Below are 23,608 nucleotides of genomic sequence, written 5' to 3' on the forward strand. Positions count from 1 at the left end.
ACGTGGAGTACCACAAGGCTCAGCGTTGAGTCCTCTGTTTTTTAATGTCTACCTAGCCCCGTTGGCGAAGGTGGTGGAGGCATGCGGAGTCAGAGTGGTCTCTTATGCTGATGATACACAGCTGATATTTTCTTTTAGAGACCACTCTGACTCCAGCCTTTCCAGTTTCCACCACTGTCTTGGCGAAATCTGCTCTTGGATGTCCTCGAACCACCTGCGACTTAACACAGACAAGACAGAGGTCTTGTTCTTTAATCAAAAAATGATCATTCCACCTTCATTATGGTGGCCTACGGTACTCAATCCCCCCCCTACCCCGGTTCACTCTGCCCGCAATCTGGGGTTTATATTTGATAATACACTCTCCTGTGGCCCTCAAATTAATAAGGTTACTGCGGCCTGCTATGGTAAACTAAAAATGATGAGAAAGATCTTTCCATTTCTGCCTAAGGAGGCACGCAGAACAGTAACTCAGGCATTAATCACCTCCCATCTGGATTATGCCAACAGCCTATATGCTGGGGCCCCTCTATACCAAATTGAACGCCTACAAGTAGTTCAAAATGCTGCTGCAAGACTGATTGGCAATATCCCATACAGACACCCCATATCAGCGTTTCGCAAAGAACTCCATTGGCTTCCCATAGCCAACCGCATTAAATTTAAAACGCTCACTCTTGCTTTTCGAGCTCTGAACGGAACTGGCCCAGATTATTTAAAAAAGAGATTGAGATTGTCCCACTCAGTCAGAGACCTTCGCTCTAACAACCTTCGTCTCATGCAGGTGCCAAGATTCCGTCGCACAAGAACTGGTGGTCGAGCCTTTGCTGTTCTTGCTGCCAAACATTGGAACTGCTTACCGATCGATCTCAGATTTGCCCCATCCGAAGCTCTGTTTCGCAGTCGCCTGAAGACCTGGTTATTCTCATCTATTTAGATTGCTCTTTCCCCTCCTGCTGACAGATCTAGCGCCGGGACACCCCCATTGGGGGTAGCCGCGCGCTTTACAAAATTCGTAAATAAATAAATAAATAATAAATTACCCTCACAGCAATTTATCTCTGAGTTCAGATTATTATTATTGGTTACATAGTTGACTTCTACAACCTTAACTTTTCCTGTGCTCCTCGGCTCTTTCAGTCAATCACATTCGCTTAGACCTGAGAGGGCCGAGAATCTATTTTCAGTCGAAATGCCCCAATTATTTCTATTTCCGGGGATTTTGGTTTTTCTTAGTACCAGGTTCCACTTGGTTTTCAGCATTGTTGGATTTAGGATGTTACCTTTTTTTGTATAAAAGAAATCCAACGTTAGTGGTACTATTTCAGTAGATCTGCGCTGAGGGGGATATATATTAGCTAGAATGTTTGGAAAAACTTCTGGGTCTGAGAAATGTAGCACCACACAATTCAACTCTTGGAGCTTTAACTATTTCCTGTGCCAGCTGATCCCTGTCTCCCGGATTAAAAGCCATGTTCTTTGATAACCAGTGAAATGATTTGTTTATCAAAGAAGGAATGTTCTCTACTTGCCCTGGTTCTAGTTGAGGGACATTTGCTAGGACCAGTATTAATGGGGAAGCCTCCACAATTAATTAAACGGGCCCCTTCTCTAGGCTGTCATCTTCTGTTCTACCTCTAAAACTCGGCCCTGCAGAGTCCCCTTTATAGATATCTGGATCTGGGTCTCTCAAATCCCCTCCCCCTGGAGCTAGTCTCCTCGTGGTGTTCTGGGGAGTATTTGCAAGTAAATCTGTCCCCGGGACAATTTGTGTAGTTTTTGGATCGACTCTAGGTGTTTTTGGCAGAGGGGTTTTCGTTTTTTCTTCTAATGATTTTTGCAAGAGTCCCCCCAGCCTGCTCACCTCTTCTGTGAGCTGATCTATTTTGCTTAGGAGCGGTTTGGTTATAGTTTAAATCTTATTATCTATGGCATTAAGCAACTTCTTGAATTGATCTTCATCCAAGTGGACCTTCCCTCCTGTATTACTCCTTGTGTCATCTCCACTATTTCCCTGAGGGGAAGTGTCAAGACGCTTTTTACTTGATCGGAGGCCACTCCGTTTAGATATATTCTCCCCCCCCCCCTTTGTTACTCTCGGAGCGGGGACCGGTGTGGGGGCCTCCTCTTCTACAGAAATAATGACAATGTCTTGCATGCTCTCAGGAGCTGGTTCGGAGATGGCTACTAGAAGCTGGGTCAGTGGATTGTTATCTGGGGTCTGAAACACCTCATTATTAATATCAAGAGCGGAGCTAGGTAAAGGCGTGTTATCGATAAGCAAGTCTGGTGAGTAACTCAATCCCAGTGATGATCTCCTGTCGTGGTTAATTTTGGCAACTTTCTGAACCATATAATTGTCTATGGTGTTAGTGGGGACTGTTGATGATTTAGTTTTGGACATTTTTAGAACAACTTTTCCAAGTAACACCTGTGCAGGACCGGGGGGTGATGGGTCAATGTGGTATCCCAGGCTCATACAATAGTTTCTGAGAGTTTATAACTTACTTGAATATTTTGCACAGCGTTCTGGGCCCTGCCCCTGCCTCTTCCTGCCGATGAGGGCCGTAGAGGGCCCGCCCTTTGCCCGGGCTTCACTCCGGGCGTCCCGCTCGCGTCCTGCGTAGCTGGCCCATGTGCTGTTGATAAGCGCCTCCTGGCGCGACGTCACAGTTGCGCGCCGCCGCGGTGCCTGCCGGGAACTGTAGTCCCCGAGCGGTGGCGCGATTCAGGCTGCAAGTGACTCTTGGCCCCGGTGGCGGCGTCCTCCCAGCAAGGGAGCTATGCTTCAAGTGACTCTTGGCTCCGGTGGCGGCGTCCTCCCAGCAAGGGAGCTATGCTTCAAGTGACTCTTGGCTTCGGTGGCGACGTCCTCCCAGGAGGGAGCTATGCGTCAAGTGACTCCTGGCTCCGGGGGCGGCGTCGATAGAGGTAGGTAATGTGTAGCCTCCTTCACTCCTGTGCTCTCCCCCTCTCCGCCGGCCCGTGTGCTGTTGATAAGCGCCTCCTGGCGCGACGTCACAGTTGCGCGCCGCCGCGGTGCCTGCCGGGAACTGTAGTCCTGGAGCGGCGGCGCGATTCAGGCTGCAAGTGACTCTTGGCCCCGGTGGCGGCGTCCTCCCAGCAAGGGAGCTATGCTTCAAGTGACTCTTGGCTCCGGTGACGGCGTCCTCCCAGCAAGGGAGCTATGCTTCAAGTGACTCTTGGCTCCGGTGGTGGCGTCCTCCCAGGAGGGAGCTATGCGTCAAGTGACTCCTGGCTCCGGTGGCGGCATCGATAGAGGTAGGTAATGTGTAGCCTCCTTCACTCCTGTGCTCTTTTATATTTAAATTGCCAATTGCTCCATCTCTCGCAAATACAAAACCTATAACATTGCAAACACTTCTTTAACTAGTAGTGGTGTTTGCAGAGTGGTGGAGAAAGGGTGCTGGGCCTCCGACCAGCACTCAGGAATTCCACTGCGTAGGACCTACAGGAGGTACCAGATAGGCTTCTTGGCCCCCAAAGTCCCTTAGGAGTAAATTGGACTTCATCCCCATCCCATACTCTGCCAGGAGGTGCGTTTGCAGAGTCGTGGAAAAAGGGGGCATGGCCTCCGAAGAGGTTTTAGTAATCCAACTGTGTGGGACTGAGGGTTAGTTGGCTCCCAAGGACATCCTTGGGGGCCAACTACTCCTCCTATAACCTCTAGTAAATCCCACATGGCAGGATTGCTACGTTATCATAGCAGGATACACCCCCTTTCCCCACCACTTTGCAAATGCACTGGCACGCTCTTAGAAGGGGATGTAAGTCCCCTTCCCTGCTGGGGTCCTTAAGGGCCAACTACCCTACCTCATGCCTCCAGTATGTCCATGAAAGTGGGAATGCTGAAAGCTGGACAAAGGACATGCCCCCTTTTTCCACCACTCGCAAATGCCCCTCCTAGCGCGTTCTAAGTTGGGAGATTAAGTACCCTTGAATACTGAGGGTTCCTGGGAGCCAACTAGCCCACCTGTTACCTTCAGTATGCCCCATACAGCTAGATTTCTGAGTGTGCTCAAAGGCCACGCCCCCTTTTTACACGACTCTGCAAACGCGATTTGTGGTACTCTGCTGCTCGGGGATGAAGTCCACTTGTGTCCTTAGGTCCTCAGGACAAAAGATGACCTCATCGCCCTACTAGCAGTGCGCCAAGATGCACGTTTGCAGAATGGTGTAAAAAGGGGCTTGGCCTCGGACCACCTTTCTGCAATCCAGCTCTTTGGAGCTTACTGAAGGTACCTGGTGGGCTAGTTGGCCCTCAGAGACCCTCAGTATTTTAGGGGAATTTATTTCCCAAATTACAGCGCTCTAGGGGGCGCATTTGAAAAGTGATGCAGGGAGGGGTGGGGCCTCCAGTGAGATGGCAGCTTTTTATTTTCTATTGTTTTTTTTAGAAAGGGGTTGTGTGGCCCCCCTTCTTTTACTTTGCCCTGGGGACCCCATCCCACATGGCCTGACCCCTTTTTTATTTAAAAAACAAAAACAGGAAGGGGGGTGTGTGGCCCCCCTCCCACTGCCAATTTTTGCCCCAGGGACCACATCCCCCAGGGCATGGCCCCATTTTTTAAAATGTATTCATAGGGAAGGGGTCTGCGTGGCCCCTCTTCCCTGGACCACTTTTGGCCCCTAGGGGCATGGCCTTTAAAAAAAAAAAATTAATAGGAGGGGTAGCGTGACCCCCCCTTTCCTCGGCCAATTTCGGCCCGGGACCCTATCCCAAGGGGCATGGGCTCCTTTTCAAAAATGTATTTGAGGGAAGGAGGGCCATGTGCCCCCATTCTCTAGGCCACTATTGGCCCCAGGGACCCCATCCCTGGGGGCCGGCCCTTATCATTGTGGACTGTGGGGGGAGCCCCAATACCCCCATGGTCCTGCTGGCTCCCCGCATTCTGCGGCAGCTGGCATTGCTTTTGGGCAAGGGGAGCTGCTGACATGCAGTTTCCCTTGCTCAAAAGCAATCCTGCTTTGCTTCGTTGAAACAAGAGCAGGATTTTCTGCTCTCGCTTCAACGAAGCAAAGCAGAGTTTGCTAATGCAGGCCCCCCTGGAAGAGAAGTGTCCCTGGGGCTTGGGGGTGCCCGCGAGGCCCCCCATCCTTATTGTAATAAATCCCCAGGGAGGTGGTGGTCCCCGGGGCTGGGAGGGGAATGCATGCCCCCTCACATAAATGATAAAGCCCTGGGGAAATGGCGGTCCCCGGTCCTGTGGGGGCCCGTGGGCCCCCACAAATTAATTGGGCATTGCCCCCGGGACCAGGCCCACCCAGGGGCTTTAAGAAACAAAGCACGGGAGTCTGCACTTTGTTTTTTTTTCTTGCCCGGAATTGTGCACCCAGCGCAAATTAGGCAGTTTTTTAAACCTATCAGTACCCATTGGGAATCCTTCAGTGCCAAGCCATTTAATGACTATATGCAGTGCTTTTCTTTAACATGCTTTAGTTTGTGTAATTATGATTAAAATGTTGGAAAATAATATATATTGTTGGTTTCAGTACCTTTTGTAGTATCAATTTATGTATAAAACATACATTTATAAAAGACCCTGAAGCCACATGACACAATTCAAGATGATGGACAGGTGACTGTGAAAATGATATTTGTAGATGACCATGTTGGTAAGGTATTAAAAAAATTGTGTTTTCCGATTACAGATACACAGAAATATGGGTACACAGTCAAAATATCGAGTAGGAAATATCGACCTACCATAATATCGAGTCTGAAATATCGAAGGTGCATAATATCGAAGGCAAGAATATCGTAGGACAGAATATCGACCCAAGGTAAGTAATATCGAAATACTTAATATCGATGTAAGTAATATCGAAGTAAGTAATATCGATAGCATATATATCGATGTTACTAATTTCGATGACACTAATATCGATATGTGTATTATTGTATAGTTTTTTATTATGTATGTGTTATGTGTTTAATTTAAGTATTTAAAATAATTACTATTATATGTGTATAAATTTTATATAATAATAAAAAAATGTATAAGTAAATTTTATGTTTTTGTACCGGAGCGGGTTGTGGGTTTATAGGGGAATAGGGTGGGAAGTAATTTAATTATGGTAAATTGATGAATAATTAGTAGGATTAATTATTTAATTATAATTAATTGCTAATTAATATTGATTAATTGGGAAAAAAATTAATTGATTAATTGATATATATTTTCTGTAGCGGGATGTGGGTTTATAGGGGAATGGGGTGGGGAGTAAGTTAATAATAATTAATTAATTAATATATGTTTTTATAAATTTATATTTAATTTATTGGGAAATATTTAATATTAATTAGTTAATTAATTATTATTATTTTGTACATATTTAACATTATTAATTAATTGGTAATCAAAAAATATTAATTATTTACATTAATTAGAGTAATTTATTGATATATAATTTTTAATTACTGTTAATTAATTAATTGGGGAAAAATAATATTAATTATTAAATTATATTAATTACAGCTAATGTGGTAATATATTTACTTTATTTGTTATTGTTCATTAATAATTAATTGCTAATTAAATAATATTAATTAAGTTTGGGTAAAGGAATATTTTTAGCGTTTAGGGTCAGTTTTGAGTTTTTGGGTAAAGGGGTATTTTTAGGGTTCAGGGTCAGTTTTCAGTTTTTGGGTAAAGGGGTATTTTTTGGGTTCAGGGTCAGTTTTTAGTTCTTGGGTAAAGGGGTATTTTTTGGGTTCAGGGTCAGTTTTCATTTCTTGGGTAAAGGGGTATTTTTTGGGTTCAGGGTCAGTTTTCAGTTTTTGGGTAAAGGGGTATTTTTAGGGTTCAGGGTCAGTTTTCAGTTTTTGGGTAAAGGGATATTTTTTGGGTTCAGGGTCAGTTTTCAGTTTTTGGGTAAAGGGGTATTTTTTGGGTTCAGGGTCAGTTTTCAGTTCTTGGGTAAAGGGGTATTTTTTGGGTTCAGGGTCAGTTTTCAGTTTTTGGGTAAAGGGGTATTTTTTGGGTTCAGGGTCAGTTTTCAGTTTTTGGGTAAAGGGGTATTTTTAGGGTTCAGGGTCAGTTTTCAGTTGTTGGGTAAAGGGGTATTCTTTGGGTTCAGGGTCCGTTTTCAGTTTTTGGGTAAAGGGGTATTTTTTGGGTTCAGGGTCAGTTTTCAGTTTTTGGGTAAAGGGGTATTTTTAGGGTTCAGGGTCAGTTTTCAGTTCTTGGGTAAAGGGGTATTTTTTGGGTTCAGGGTCAGTTTTCAGTTTTTGGGTAAAGGGGTATTTTTTGGGTTCAGGGTCAGTTTTCAGTTTTTAGGTAAAGGGGTATTTTTAGGTTTCAGGGTCAGTTTCAGTTCTTGGGTAAAGGGGTGTTTTTTGAGTTCAGGGTCAGTTTTCCCTACTGTTGCACTCTCTGGAGTAGGAATAGAAATTTTTACCCTTACGCTATCCAACGTTTTATTTAATTAATTGTTAAAATATCAAATATTTATTTTATTTTTTATATTACTTACATTTTATTTATGTTACTCTTTTATGTTTGTAAATGTGTTAGTAAATTAGAATATATTTCATTAATTTATAAATTCGTAAAATAATTATTAATACTTATTGTTCAGTGTATATATATTACATATTTACTGTATATATTTAATTAATGTATTCTTAATATATATGTATTATTTATTACTTTTAAATATTATTAGATACTTTTAAATATGTTTATTTTATTTATTAGTCTTATAGACTTAATTTTACATTTATATATTTTAAAAAAACCGATATTTTTAACATCGATATTTTTTACATCAATATTTTTTTTCCGATATTTTTGTACTTACCATGTTGTAGATAGGATGTCGATATTTTTGCCCTCGATATTGTTGACTCGATATTGTTGTAGGTCGATATTTCTGTAGTCGAAATTCTGTCAGTGATTCAGAAATATGTATTATTCTTTTTGCTGACCAGGTAAAAGGATAGGTTTTGATTTCCTTTTTGTTTTTTTGTATGGGTATCTGCCATTCCATGGCATAGATATAAGGCACTCACGTGCTTCTAATAATGTGCAGAAGCTAAGGTAAAAGTGGTTCACAGTAGTAAAATGGATGTTTCAGAGACACCTGTTAGAAAAGACAAAAAAAAACATATTTTTGCTGCTTTTGACTGCACTTTACGTACTACAAAGTGGCCGACATGCTGTTTTGTCTGTTGTTGTTTTGCCTTAAATGCTCTCAATCTTGTTATTGGAGATCTGCTCAACATCTCAAATTGTATTTTCTGACTTCCATGCACAGTAATGATGCATATTTTGTGAATAGGGGGCATATGATTTCAAGTCTCTTGAAGGTCACAGTTCTTAGCCTTTGACCCCAAATGGTAGCTCCTGGAAGTGTGCAAAGGGTGTATCTTTGTAACAGTGAAATTGTTCATGCAAAGTGAGGTATCATTGGAAAAGTCATTGTCTGATCCAAAATGTCAACTCATCAAATTTATTAAGAAGTTAAAAATCTGTGTAATTTGACCCCAAAATAGAAATTTTTTCAACCTTTTTTTTTAGTTTTTATTCTGTTACCTTTAGATCAATTTCAGCAAGTGTGGCATTATTGGACTTTTCATAAAAGGTAAAAAAACATTTCTTCAAATTGTTGGAGAGGTCATAATATTTGACCTTTGACCTCCAATTGAACTCATTGTAAGTGTTTTAAGGTGTTTATGGCTAGAAAATGTTTTATAAGTATTGCAGCGTTTGGATTGACATGATAAGTACTTACATTTTTCTTGGTTAAATTGGTATGAAGGTCATGTGGTTTGACCTTTGACCTCTATGTTCACTGTTCTAAGGCCCACATGCATCAATAATGCCATTTGCGATTCCTTATTAGCGAAAAATAAGGATTCGCTAATAAGGAATTGCAAAAGGCTATGCACGAAGAAATCGCAAAAAAATGTGCGATTTCTTAATATTCCTTAATTGCGACTCGCAAATTGTGAGTCGCAATTAAGGAATACCTCCCGATTCATTCCTATGGGCCTATAGGCCCATTGGAATGAATGGGAAGACATTCTTAATTTGCGAATCACAATTAGCGAATCGCAAATTGAGAATGGAATTTCAAGGGTGCAGGGGTGTCCCTGAAATTGATCTATGCACATATGTTGCACACACACATGCCCTTAGGGCATGTGCGTGCGCAATATGAAACTTTGAAAAATGCACAAAAGTGCATTTTTCAGTTTTTGCAAATTACCATGAAGTTGAACTTCATGGTAATTTGCTACTCCTATTAGCGAAATCGCTAATTTTTTTACTTTGATGCATTGCATTTAAAGAATATCAATATGGAATGCAAATGCAAAAATACCGGTCGCAAAGGGGCAGATTTTGAGAATCTTCACGTTTGCGACCGGTTTTTAGCTTGATGCATGTAGCTGTAAGTGTTTCATGGCCATTAGTCCATTACTGTTAGATCATTTGTTACAAGTGAGGCATTATTGGAATGGTCTCAATGAGTACTTCATAGGTACTATGTTGGAGGAGTTTATGCTTTTGACCTTTTTACCTCAAATTATACTTGTAGTGGAGAAGTGTGGCTGAATGGTTAGAGCAGCAGACCCTGATGCAGAGGTGTAGCCCGGGACCAGGGTTCAATTCCCTGCCTCGGCGGGTCTTGGGCTCAAAAATTCCACGGACCTGATAATTCTTGCCTCGGTGCCTATTCCAAACATGGAGTCCCACTCTGCAACTCTGGGCAATGGCTTGCTTAATCTCCACAACTGCCCCCACAATGCTAAGGATGCCTGGCCTCCATCTTGGGGGTGCCCAGGAGTGGACGCCTCACAGGGAAAGCCAGGATGGGTTCCACAGGGGTATTCGTACAAGCGCCTTGAGACCCTTGCGAGTGAGTAGTGCGCTATACAAGTATCAATTTACAATTTACAATTTGTGTAGGTGTTTCAAGGTTGTTGTTGCACTACCCTTGGATCATTTGTTACTAGTGTTGCATTATTGTAATTGTTTCAAAAAATACTTGCATTGTCATTGGTTTCATTGGTGTTGGGGGATCATGTCTGTTGACCTTTGTCCTCTAATTTTACTATTCCAAGTCTTACAAGGTCATTAATCCATTAGGGTTGGATCTTTCCTGCCCCTACGATCCCTACACCTCCTCTTACCTCTGCTGTCATTGGTCTCCCTCCTGCAACCCACGGAGCGATACCTGCAGCCAGTTTGTCAAAAGAAGAAACTCTATTGAGAAGCATTTGGCACCAGCCCCCCCTGTCCTGCTGGGTGTGTATGTTTGCTGCTGCTTTGTGCCCCCTGCGCTTTTACTAACCCCCAAAGCTTGGCTTCTGCAACCAATCTATTTACCTGTAAGCAGTTTGGCTCCAGGCACCCCCACACTCAATTGAAACCCATTGGGCTGAACTCCAACTTTGACCTCTGCAACCGGCTGCCCCTGTGTCACTGGTAGTGCAGGGTTGCTACTCACCTGACCACTTGCCCTTGCTGACCTTTGGTCAAGAAGACTGGAACTATAAGTGTGGTACGTACCTGTTTACCTGAAATATGGTTTTCCCCATAGGATAACACTGAACTGTGGTGAAAATATTTCAAGGGTCAAATTCAGAAAGGGAAAAGTATTTATATTTAAATAATCTGATTGTGAAGATATGAGTCTTAAAATAAAATACAAACTAAGGGGCATATTAACAACGAAGAAGGAAAATTGACGCTAAGGGAGCTTAACGTTAATTTTTTTAACGCCCGCTACCGCTGGATAATATCACCTGGTTATCGCGTTATTAACAACGATAACCGCCTAGGCGATAAAAAATCCAGCGATAGCTGCATTTTGGGAGGTTATCGCTGGTAATGCAGCGATAAAACTACAATTATAGGGATATCCTTGTTGATAGCCCGTGTAATCCAACACCCATTGGATTAGATGGCTAAATCTTAAAATTATAACTCGTAAAAATGCAGCATTAACCGTGGTTAACGCTGCTTTTTTTGTCTCTAACAGGGTTAGTGTGGCGCTTGATGATAGGAAAAATGGCGCTTAGTGATATTTCTCCTATTATTGTGCACTGGATCGCCCACTTTGCATCTCATTAGAGATGCAAAGGGAAGCATAGTGAAAAAGGGTGCTAACATGCAATTTTTCATGTTAACACCTTGTTGTTGATAGGGCGATATTTTTATCTCCGCTTCTTTGGCTTTTAAAGCCAAAAAAGCGAAGATAAATCCCTTGTTAATATGGTGTGGATGGCCTTTTTGAGTCATGTGTCTAGTGTTGATCAAGGTTGAGCAATAAATGTCTTACACTCTCTGTGTTAGGCGAAAGGCTCCTCGGCTACACTACCACTAATAGAGCACTTTGCGTTGCTGCGGAACCCGGACTGGTACAGGTCCAGGATGCTGTTCTCCTCAAAGTGGTACAAAAGGGGGTGGTGATGGAGGGAGTATCTGAATCAATCAAACACTCACACCCAGTCAAAAGATCTGGGTTTAATCCATCACCATTCTTTAGCCCACTCTGCCACCCCAGTTCAGACATGGCTATATGCAAATCTGTCTAACCCTGTGCCTCATGGGAACAGTCCAGCCCGATCTGCCAAGCCATGTCTTCCCTGGACCGGAAACAAGTTTCTGAGGACCAGTTTCTGGTATTCCAGTCGTCTTCAGCCCAGCTTGCTTGAATCCAGTGGCAAGGTGAGCAAGGGACTCACGTCTGAGCATACCCTGCCACACTTATGGCGGCAGAAAGCGGTACAAAAGGGGGTGGTGATGGACGGAACATCTGAATCAATCAAACACTCACACCCAGTCAAAAGATCTGGGTTTAATCAATCACCGTTCTTTAGCCCACTCTGCCACCCAGTTCAGACATGGCTATATGCAAATCAGCCTGACCCTGTGCTTCATGGGAACAGTCCAGCCCGAACTGCCAAGCCATGTCTTCCCTGGACCGGAAACAAGCTTCCGAGGACCGGTTTCTGTCATTCAATCCGTCTTCAGCCCGGCTTGCTTGAATGCAGTGGCAAAGTGAGCAAGGGACTCACGTCTGAGCATACCCTGCCACACTTATGGCGGCCAAAAGCGGTACAAAAGGGGGTGGTGATGGACGGAGCATCTGAATCAATCAAACACTCACACCCAGTCAAAAGATCTGGGTTTAATCCATCAACGTTCTTTAGCCCACTCTGCCACCCCAGTTCAGACATGGCTATATGCAAATCAGTCTGACCCTGTGCCTCATGGGAACAGTCCAGCCCGAACTGCCAAGCCATGTCTTCCCTGGACCGGAAACAAGCTTCAGAGGACCGGTTTCTAGCATTCCCGCCGTCTTCAGCCCAGCTTGCTTGAATCCAGTGGCAAAGTGAGCAAGGGACTCACGTCTGCACATACCCTGCCACACTTATGGCGGCCAAAAGCGGTACAAAAAGGGGTGGTGATGGACGGAGCATCTGAATCAATCAAACACTCACACCCAGTCAAAAGATCTGGGTTTCATCCATCACCGGCTCAGACGTGAGTCCCAGGCTCTCCACATCACTGGAGTCAAGTTATCCAGGCTAAAGAAGGCTGATAGCCAGAAAACGGTCCTTGGATGCTTGATTCCGGTCTAAGAAAGACATGGCTTGGTAGTTTGGGCTGGACTGTTCCTATGAGGCACAGGGTCAAGGCTGATTTGCATATAGCCATTGTCTGACCTAGGGTGGTGTGGAGTGCAAAAAACCGATGGATTTAGGCCCAGATCTTTGTACTGGGGTGAATGTAAGACAGTGTTCTGCATTCTGTCCATCAACTGTGTTTTTTGCAATTTTCAACCCGTGTGAGCTGGGTATGCTCAGACGTGAGTCCCAGGCTCTCCACATCACTGGAGTCAAGCTATCCAGGCTGAAGAAGGCTGAAAGCCAGAAACCGGTCCTTGGATGCTTGCTTCCGGTCTAGGAAAGACATGGCTTGGTAGTTCGGGCTGGACTGTTCCCATGAGGCACAGTGTCAAGGCTGATTTGCATATAGCCATTGTCTGACCTAATGTGGTGTGGAGTGAAAAAAACGATGGATTTAGGCCCAGATCTTTGTATTGGGGTGAATGTAAGACATTGTTCTGCATTCTGTCCATCAACTTGTTTTTTGCAATTTTCACCCCGAGTGGGCTGGGTATGCTCAGACGGGAGTCCCAGGCTCTCCACATCACTGGAGTCAAGCTATCCAGGCTGAAGAAGGCTGATAGCCAGAAACCGGTCCTTGGATGCTTGATTCCGGTCTAGGAAAGACATGGCTTGGTAGTTCAGGCTGGACTGTTCCCATGAGGCACAGGGTCAAGGCTGATTTGCAAATAGCCATTGTCTGACCTAGGGTGGTGTGGAGTGCAAAAAAACGATGGATTTAGACCCAGAACTTTGGACTGGGTGGATGTAAGACATTGCTCTGCATTCTGTCCATCAACTGTGTTTTTTGCAATTTTCACCCAGAGTGGGCTGGGTATGCTCAGACGTGAGTACCAGGCTCTCCACATCACTGGAGTCAAGCTATCCAGGCTGATAGCCAGAAATCAGTCCTTGGATGCTTGATTCCGGTTTAGTAAAGACATGGCTTGGTAGTTCGGGCTAGACTGTTCTCATGAGGCACAGGGTTAAGGCTGATTTGCATATAGCCATTGTCTGACCTATGGTGGTGTGGAGTGCAAAAATGATGGATTTAGGCCCAGATCTTTGTACTGGGGTGAATGTAAGACATTGTTCTGCATTCTGTCCATCAACTGTGTTTTTTGCAATTTTCACCCCGAGTGCGCTGGATATGCTCAGACGTGAGTCCCAGGCTCTCCACATCACTGGAGTCAAGCTATCCAGGCTGAAGAAGGCTGATAGCCAGAAACCGGTCCTTGGATGCTTGATTTCGGTCTAGGAAAGACATGGCTTGGTAGTTCGGGCTGGACTGTTCCATGAGGCACAGGGTCACGGCTGATTTGCATATAGCCATTGTCTGACCTAGGGTGGTGTGGAGTGCACAAAAACGATGGATTGGGGCCTAGATCTTTGTACTGGGGTGAATGTAAGACATTGTTCTGCATTCTGTCCATCAACTGTGTTTTTTGCAGTTCTCCTCAAAGTAACAGGTTAGTTGTCTGTTGACGGTCTTCTCGATGACTTTCGCTTGGAACTGGAGCAGGTAGATAGACTGGAAGTTCTTGAGGTCCTTGGGTCTGCCTTGGCTTTGTTGAGTAAGGCGTTGATCTCAGCGTGCTTCCAGCTCTCCGGGAAGGTTGCTGTCTCAAGTGAATTGCTGATGGCGTTCCGGAGATAGGGTGCGATGGCAGTGCTGTCTTTGTTGAAGATGTGGTGTGGGCACACATTTGGCATTTGCAGGATCTCTGGAGGACCGAATATATTTATAGGAACTTTGGGGCATATGTATCAAAACTCTGATTAGCGATTCTCAAAATGCGATTTTTTGCGAATTGCATTTTAAGAAACGCTAATCGCGATGTAAATAAAAAGTCACTAACTGTTGGCGTTTCTTAGATTGCCTAGTTGCGATTTCGCAATTAAGAAATCACAATTTTAGGGAATGTGCAAGGTGCGGCTTGATGAAATCAGAACCAGGAAGTGGGAGTGATTTGCTGCACCGGATTGCATGAGGCAGAGTCAGAGGCTGTGAGGAGAGGCAGAGAAGTGAGTACACCAGTGAAACTGCTACAATGGAGTCCCAGGACAAACAGAAGGACAAGGGGGGTGCAGGAAGAAAAAGAAAACAGAAATTCAGTGAAAGGGAGCAGGAGGTGCTCATTGAGGAGATGGTGTGCAGCCATGAACTTCTATTTGGCAAGAAGGCATCCAGGTACCTGAGTCCAGAAAAAAGAGGATCTGGCTGGACTTCCAGGAAAAGGTGAATGCAGTAGGTGTGACCCAATGCTCGGTGAAGGAGTTAAGAAAGCACTGGTATGACATGCGCCAGAGGTCGAAGGAGAAGGTGGCAGCCAGGCTGGCGGAGGCCAACAAGACCGGGATTGGAACATTGACTGCCACTGCTTCAACACCCCATGAGGAGTCGGTGGAGTCAACCCTCCTGCCAGAGAGCATCAATGGATTTGCTGACATAGGCAGCTCTGACTCTGCATCCACCAGCCAAGGTAAGAAGCATGCCGATTGCAGCCGCACACATCACCATCCCATTCACACTGTCAGGAATTCACATGTCACTCCGGTCCACTTTTTCCAGCACACACAGCAATGCATCATGGGAAATCAGATGCATAACAGTGGGGCAAGGAGACCTAGCAATGTTAATGCAGCATGTGAGTTCATGTACAGAAGAAAAGTGAGAGATAGCAGTTAGCCAATACAAATGTAGAAAACTTTATTGAAGGAGAAACGCAGACAAGGTCATAAAATCTAATATTCCCTTTTCTATCCACAGCACAAGCCAGGACACGGAAAGACAGCTCAGGGTAAAAGGAGTCCGAAAATTTGGATGGCCAGGCAGGTTATGGGGAATCAGACTCAGCATAGAGGCAACACCTGTCCCACGTAGGAACCACACCATTGTGGCACCACTGCCACCACTGGAGGATGAAGAACAGTCCACAGGGGGGAAGATGGATAGGCAGAGCCAGGCAGCATAACACCCAGGTTCGTTAGCAGCACACACACAAACATATTGAGTCCGGAGCAGTCAGATGCAGGTCAAGGCCCAGGACTAGCTGTACCACTAACGAAGATGCCACAGTGTGTGCAGGACTGGAGGGAAGCATGCTGTAGATTCAGCGCATGCAACACAAATCAAGGTGGTCCTATAACAGACAACTATGTAGAATGAACAAGAGCCTGCGCTACATGGGGGAGGGCATGATGAGCATGGGAGGTGCCATCTGTGAACTCTGTTCAACATTAAACAGGAACCAGGCAACCAGGAACAGGGCTAGTCAATGCTCAAACCTACATCTGCAAAGCTACACCAAGGCATTGAACCGCCTATGCACTGCCACTAGCCAGCTGAAAAGTCACAGCGTCATCATGCAAGTGGAGATATCCCACTGCTGCCACAACGTTGCAAAAGGCCTTGCGCAAGTCACCACTGCCATTGAGGAACTGCAGATGGAAAAAGCAGATGGCACAGCACTCATGGGCACATGGGAGAGTGAGGAGACATCCAGTAGGAGCAATATCACTCCACCAGTGCCAGATCCAAGAAGGTGCAGTAGGAGACAGGGTGCAGCACCTGTGGACCCAAGGGAGGGCAATCAGCCCCCAGAACGGCCTACAGCAGTCGTTCCAAGGAGGAGGTGAATTTGGAACTATGTTTCAAGCAAATGGGTGACGCAGCCCATTCCTACAATACTCAAAACTTGCCATGACTACCTGCACTGTGGAACTAACATGTGCTAAGGACAGCGACACTCATTGTGTTGGTCATACTGTGTGACAAACTTACATCCTGCAGTTAAAGGTGTGAATAAATACAGGTCTACTACATAATGTATTTTGCCTCATGTCATCATTATTCTCCTAGAAGTAGTTCTGTGTGATCTCAGCCGTCTCTGACATCTGTCAGCTGCCCCAACTCCAACTGCTGATCTGCCAGAGGGAGCTGGGACATCATCGTCCGACGTATCTGTATCACTCAGTTCTATTGTGAGGCCTTTTCTCATTGCTATGTTGTGGAGCATTGCACAAGGAGCCACAATCTTGCAGCAGGTCTCAGGGCTGTATTTGAGTTCTCCTCCACTCTTATGCAGGCAGCGGAAACGGCTCTTCAGGATCTCACACGTCCACTCTACTACACATCGTGTAGATTTGTGTGCACAGTTGTATCTCCGCTCCCTTGCATTGGCTGGATTTAGGTACGGGGTCAGGATGAAGTCCCGCACTGCATACGCACTGTCACCTGCAGGGATGAAACAAGAGGTGAGACAATGTCCCACCCCCAAAATATGTACTGTATGTAAGGATGTGTGCCATGCATTTACCTAGCAGGTAGCCCTCACCAAACTTGCCAGGATTCAGACATCTGTGTATCCCACTATGTCTAAGGATGAAGGAGTTGTGAGTACTGCCTTGGGATTTGGCTACAATGTCATTGATGATATGGTTGGCATTGCAGATGACTTGTATATTCAGGGAATGGTATGATTTGCGATTTCTGAAGACATATTCATTGGTTGCTGGGGGTGTGAGGGCCACATGGGACCCATCTATGCAGCCAATTACGTGGGAGAATCGTGCAATCTGGTAAAAGTCCAGTTTTGTTTGCTGTAATGCCTGTTGTGTGCTGGGGAATTTTATGTGATGTTGTAGGGGATGTAGCATGGCAACTAAGAATGCATGGAAGAAGCTCAACAGGCAACTCTGTGGGACCCCACTTGCCACTGCTATGACCCCTTGAATACTCCCTAAGGCCAGTAGGTGCATAGGACCTGCACATGGGTGGAAATGGTTTGGGTCCTGCGTGTTGGGTGTTCCAGATAGGGGTCAGCTCCTCTATCAGGTCAAAAATGGTCTTTGTGTCCATCCTGTACTTCTCATTGATCTCCTGCTCAGTCTGCTGGAACAGAGTGACGTGCACTCTGAAGATCCGTTTCTGTCGCCTCCTCCTCTGTGCTTCTGCCCGAATTCTCAGCCTTCTGGCTATCACATATAGCGCTGCCATTGTGGAAGTCCCTATTGCATTGTGGGCCTGTTTATATAGATTTCACTGGGTTACCACCTCCATTTACTTGGTGGTAATTTTGCAGTGCATATTTACAAATTTTCATAATTTGCAAATTGCGATTTTTTGATACACTCCTTAGTGACTTCTTTAGTTGTGATTTATTTCTTTAGGATTTTCTCAGCCTGCATATCTCAAACTGTGGATTCGCAAGAATATGCGCAGATTTCCTGCCGCACAAATTAAGAAATCGCAAGAAATAGTGATTTCTTAATTTGCCATGCGGAAATGTTTGGTACATCGCCTTTCTCTATTTCGCATTTGCAAACACTGGTATTTTGCGATTCACAGCATTTGCGAATGCGATATAGTTTCATACATATGCCACTTCATCCCAAAGTTTACTGGAATGGCAGAAATGTTCACCATGGACAATTATCTTTTTAACTTATGTGAAGAAGTGTAGGAGGCAAACAGCTCATCGACCAGTTCTGTAGCAGAGCATCCTGGAAGATAGTGGCCATTATTCAGCAAAATGAAAACACCCAGAAATCCAATCCACAAGAATCCAAAAAACAAGGAAAGTGTAATCCAAATATATTTCCAAGGTTTGAACAGATAAGGGTGTTTCAGCCATGAAAGCAAAACACAGATCCTTAATGGAGGAGGGTCCAAAGCATCCTGATCCATATAATACACTTAAGCAGTTAGGTGAAAAACTGGTGGCTCCTGTAATAAAATTGGACTCAAAAAATCCCAAAATCCAAAATAGGTGCATCCACTGATGTTGAGTCTGCATAAATATCATCAGTCACTGAAGATGCCATAGCAACAGCAGTACTCACTTCAGTTGTGTTGCTGGTTGTGGATGCACATCTTAGTTGCAGTGCAGTCTCCGTCTGCACTAGCTTGGAAGAAACACCTTCAATGATGCTCATCAGCTAGAAAGGGATTTCCTGTACGGTAAGAAGACTTAGGGAACTACCAAGGACTCCTCATGGCCTACCGTTAAAAATCAGCCACATGGTGTAATTTATCATCATCAATGGAGACAAAATGATTGCCTTTAGTACCAGGAAGTAGAGGCAAGATAACCATTCTTGTGCCTTGGATTCTAAATACTGGCACATGGGCTCCGTACGATGGGCCAAACTCCTTTTTCTCTGCTACTTTTTCATCAACGAGAAATTTTGGAATCCAGCCGGAAGGTTCTGATTTTCCTTAGTTCTCACAGAGGGAGATGTCTTCATATGTTCATTGGCTTGGGTGTCATGGAACTGTTGTAGATTCTGTAAGACAGCACTACATTTATTTACACTAAAAGGAATGGCAGCTGCCACAATGTCTGAACCGTTAAGGTCTGCAACATACATTTTGATGCCAAAAAGTAATTTGTATGGGGCGGCCCAACCAGAGTCTTTTTGGGGAAGTTAATAAGAGCCCTCTGAACCCCGTTGAGGAGATGGTTCTATCTATTCACAGTACTAAATACTATACCAGAACTGCCTTTGGGCTGGTATGAAGTAGAATAATGCTCCTGTACACCCAGGGATCCCAGAGGATCCCAGCACCATTTGGAAGCAAAAGCCAGACCCTGATCTGAGTAGATTGTACTGCATGCATATGTCCCTATAAAGACATCCAGGTCTTTTATAACAGTTTGAGCATCTGCTGAGTGCTGTGGCCAAATCCAGAGGAACCTAGAACAAGAATCAACTACAAGCAGGATACATTTAAACACCTGTATCCAAAATAGGATGACCTCTGTGGTCTAAATAAATGCAGCAAAAATGCTTGTTAGACATTAACAGGTGTGTCTGCAGTGGGCGTACACAGATGGAAGCTTTAAATTCTTGTCAAATGTCACTACAAAGGTCATATTTATTGGCCTGTTAATATAAGCCATGCCACCTATAATGTTGCTGCAGCAGCAGAATTGTAGCCGCCACGCCTGCATGTGTAGAAGTGACAACTTTGTATGTAGCCATCATTAAAGCTAGTCTGCGGTCTTGGTTGGGAATTCATTGGAAAACCATTAGGCAAGGCTGTGCTGTCTTTTGTTAGCATTAATACAGCAGATAAAATATTAGAGTTTATTCTCAATTTAGAGTGAGTAAATGCAGTAACAGTAGTAGTCCTGACTGCAGATTTGACTGCTTCTTCAGCCAGAGAATTACCTACAATATGTGTTGCCACACGCTGATGATTTAAAGTATGAGTAACATGGGTGTGTGACAACCTATCTTTTGTGGTCTGCCACTGTAACACATTGTGTTGCCTTTTGAATCTTTGAAATCATCATGTTGCCAATAATGTAAATTATCATTAAATGAACCTACACAGTAATACTAATCACACATTATAAGTGTAGGGAATTCTAGATCCACATGTAGGAGTGCAAGAAGTTAAGTCTTCATTTCAGCCAACTGCTCAGTACAGTCCCCCAAGGATTGTGTGTGAGTTGTTTGTGGATGGAACTGCCCATCCAACATCACACCAGCAGCAGTTGAAAAAGTTTATTGTTTCAGTTAATTAAAACCATAACAATACATTTTATAAAATCGAGTACTGAGATCAAGGCTCTTAATGTTTAACCACATTCTCTTTCATTTTTTTTTTAAATATGAGCATTTTGGTGAACATAATGTACAAGTTAAAAGAAAGAAACGGTCAGAAACTGTTGTCAACACATATAAAATGTGGTTCCAAGAGTTCTGGTATTATTCTTTGTTAAGTTCGAGAGGGCTTTTGTTAAGTTCAAGAGAGCCCTCTTCCACGGAGGCCACCGACATGTGTCCCTTATTCAGGCAGGGTACCAGATTTTAGTTCAGTGCTTTGGCATGAACCTGCTTGAACTTTAATAATAGGCAGTTCAGGCGAGTGTCTGTTGGATTTAGGACTGCCATAATCGCCGATCTGCACATTGTAATGCCTCATTCATTCATGGCCTTTTTTAGAAAGGTGGCTCGAGCGTGGGCCACATTCGGACAAATGCAAACGAGATGAATGAAGTCCTCCTTGCTGCAACCACAAAGTCTACAAGTTTTGGGTCCGTCATTCTCCCAAATTGGCTGGTCCATGGTAGAGGGAAATTTTCCCAGACTAGCGCCATTAGCTTTTGTTTTCTAGGGGCCGGAAATGTAATTGTTATGTATGGAGCTGCAGTGAGTGTTTTGTATTTGGATATAACCATCCAAGCATGCTTTCTTGTGCTGAAACTAGCTTTGTCGGTTATGATTGAATGGAGTTTTGTTGACATTATGGCTTGCCTAAAAGCTGGGTAAGGCAGGTTAATTTCCCAAAGGTTTCTTGTCCCAGTGTCAGTTAAGGCCTTCTCGAGAAACTGATTGTATGGAGACTTTGCGTCAGTTTTTATTTTATCCCACAGGGCTTTATGCAATTCTGAAGCAGATGTGTTCTGTTTCAGGCTGTACCAATACTTTATTGTTGCGTACTTCCTTCCCACTATTTCGTTTACTACCCCAAATTCTAATCTCGTCTGGGCTGGTGAAGCTGCCCGGTGAATTCGGAAAGTGGATTTCTACATAGCCATCTGTAATTTGTTCAGCAGATCCGCGTCTTTCCCATGAAGGGCTGCACTGGCGTAGGACAGCGTAGGAAGCGCCTTGGCTTTTAATATTGCCAAAAGAGGTTTGTATGTTGGCCCGAAAGCTTTTTTTCAAGAGTCATGAAGGCAAATGAAAGTGCATTTGATCTCTGGGCGATGTACGTTTTTTGCTGCTGGTGATTGTCAAAATAAAAGCCCAAGTACTTATAGGTGGACACAGCTTCTATGTTTCTTCCCTCTAATTGGACGCGTTGGCTTAGTGTCCGCCGACTAGTGATGAGCATTGTTTTGCTTTTTGTTGTATTAATTTCCAGATTTTTATCACTTATAAATTTCGCTAGCCCCTCTAGCAATCTTTGGAGGCTAGTCTTGGTTAAACTCATCAATACGACGTCGTGCGCATATGATAAATGAGTTAGACATAAGGAGCCAAGTTTTGGGCGGTGGGATGAGATGTTATTTAGGTTCGGAGCTAGGTCTGCCATAAAGATATTGAAGAGATGCGGGGCTAGAACACAGCCTTGCTTGAGGCCTTTGCTGGTGTAGATTTTCCTTGAGAGCCGCGTTCCATTCCTCAGTTTTACTTCCATCCATGTGTTGGAATAAAGAAGGAGAATTCCTCTCAATTTTTTTTCTGGGATATTCCAGCTGTGTAGTTTCCTCCATAGGATGCTACGGTCTACGCTGTCGAAGGCCGCCTTAAGGTCAATAAAACAGAGATGGAGGGGCTGTTTCCTTCGTAGATATTTGTAGGCTAACACTGAGAGTGACAGGACGTTTGTCATTGTCCCGCACCCCTTCCTGAATCTGGTTTGATTTGGGGGGATTCCCTTTGTGGTATCAGACCAGCTTGTCAAGTCTTCAAGGAGCAGGGATGCAAAGTACTTCGCCTCCACATCTAGGAGAGCGATCAATCTGTAGTTTGCTGGAGATGTTCTGTCTCCTCCTTTGAATATAGGTGAGATTATTGAGCCTTGCTAGCTTGATGGAATTTGATTTTTGTTTTCAACTTCATCGAATAGTTTTTTTAGGATTACACTCCAGTAGTCCGGGTCGTCTTTTAAAAATATCGGAGGGATGCCATTCGGTCCTGGCGCTCCACTACCGCGAGACTTCCTTAAAATTCTTCTTATGTCCTCATCGAGGAAACCTGTGCGTCAGGGCATCTCTGCTGTCTCGTTGTACTCTGAAGATTGAGCCTCTTCTCTCAAGTGCCTTGCTGTCCTTTGGTCCCCATCTGACAGCTGTATTGCACTACTTTCTTCATTCAGGGATTCTGCTTTTGTACAAGGCATTTTTTCTTCGCCACTAATTATGGAACTCACTTTGCTATATTTAACTCTTTTGTTGTTGCACATGGCATTGAATAATGTTGTTTATAACCTATAGAAGGTTGGGTTGAACCATCAGTGTAAACAATGTAGTAACACTGATCAATACATAAGATAGAAGTTGGCATTGGATATACAGGCTTATACTGCAAGAAGCCTTGTGTCTGTAAAGACGGGTCAAAGACAAAGTCTGCATCAACAGCTGATAAGAATGTTGCCCATTGTATCCACCTAGGATGGAGGCCCTTATCATTAGGAATGCTTGTCTTTGTGACAGCCTCAAAAGCTGGCACAGAAGTTATGACAATGTATTTCCCTTGTGCAAGTGGTCTTTCTTTAAGGACATTCATCTGCAATGCAGTCAGTATTTTTTCGGTGGAAGCAAAACACATTTACGCATTGGAATATAAATGAAATCTATATGCAATCAGCACTGTTTCACGTTCATTAAAAGAGATACATGTAACTAAACCAGATGACCATGTTTGTGGTATTGATATGTGCATGTAAGTGGGGGATAGTAGGTAAATCCAATTGCAGCAATATGAGAGTATCTGTGTGTTCTGATGTCCGGTGTGTAGCAGAAAAAGCAGGATGAATACATTCATAAAGAGGTTTAATGAGTTGTGCATAATCTGTTGTGACAAAATTAAGAAATCCTAGCAGGGATTATAATTGACTCAATGCATTTACGTGCACACTCTCAGAAAAAGGAGGCACAAGACTATTTCCCTTATGTGCAAGTTTATATCCTAATAATAAGACACTGCGGAAAGCTATATTAGATTTCCTAAAGATAAACTTCTAGCCAAGTTCAGCAAATGCGGATATTATGCTATCTATTGGGGCTAAGTGTGGGTTTAGTTCGTCATCCGTAAGGTAGATATCATCTACATAGAATAACAAGTCTGGGTCATTATCATGTAGAATTGACTTAATGTATGCATCAAAAAATCCTGAGCTGTTTTTATAGCCATTTAGGAACCTTTTGCATTTTATTTGAAAACCAAGAGCCAAAAACACTGCCCAATCTTTACTTTCAAGTGCTAAATTGTGGCAGAAAAACC

This window comes from Lissotriton vulgaris, chromosome 4_1 (genome assembly GCF_964263255.1).
Source record: "Lissotriton vulgaris chromosome 4_1, aLisVul1.2, whole genome shotgun sequence".
Classification (NCBI taxonomy): domain Eukaryota; kingdom Metazoa; phylum Chordata; class Amphibia; order Caudata; family Salamandridae; genus Lissotriton; species Lissotriton vulgaris.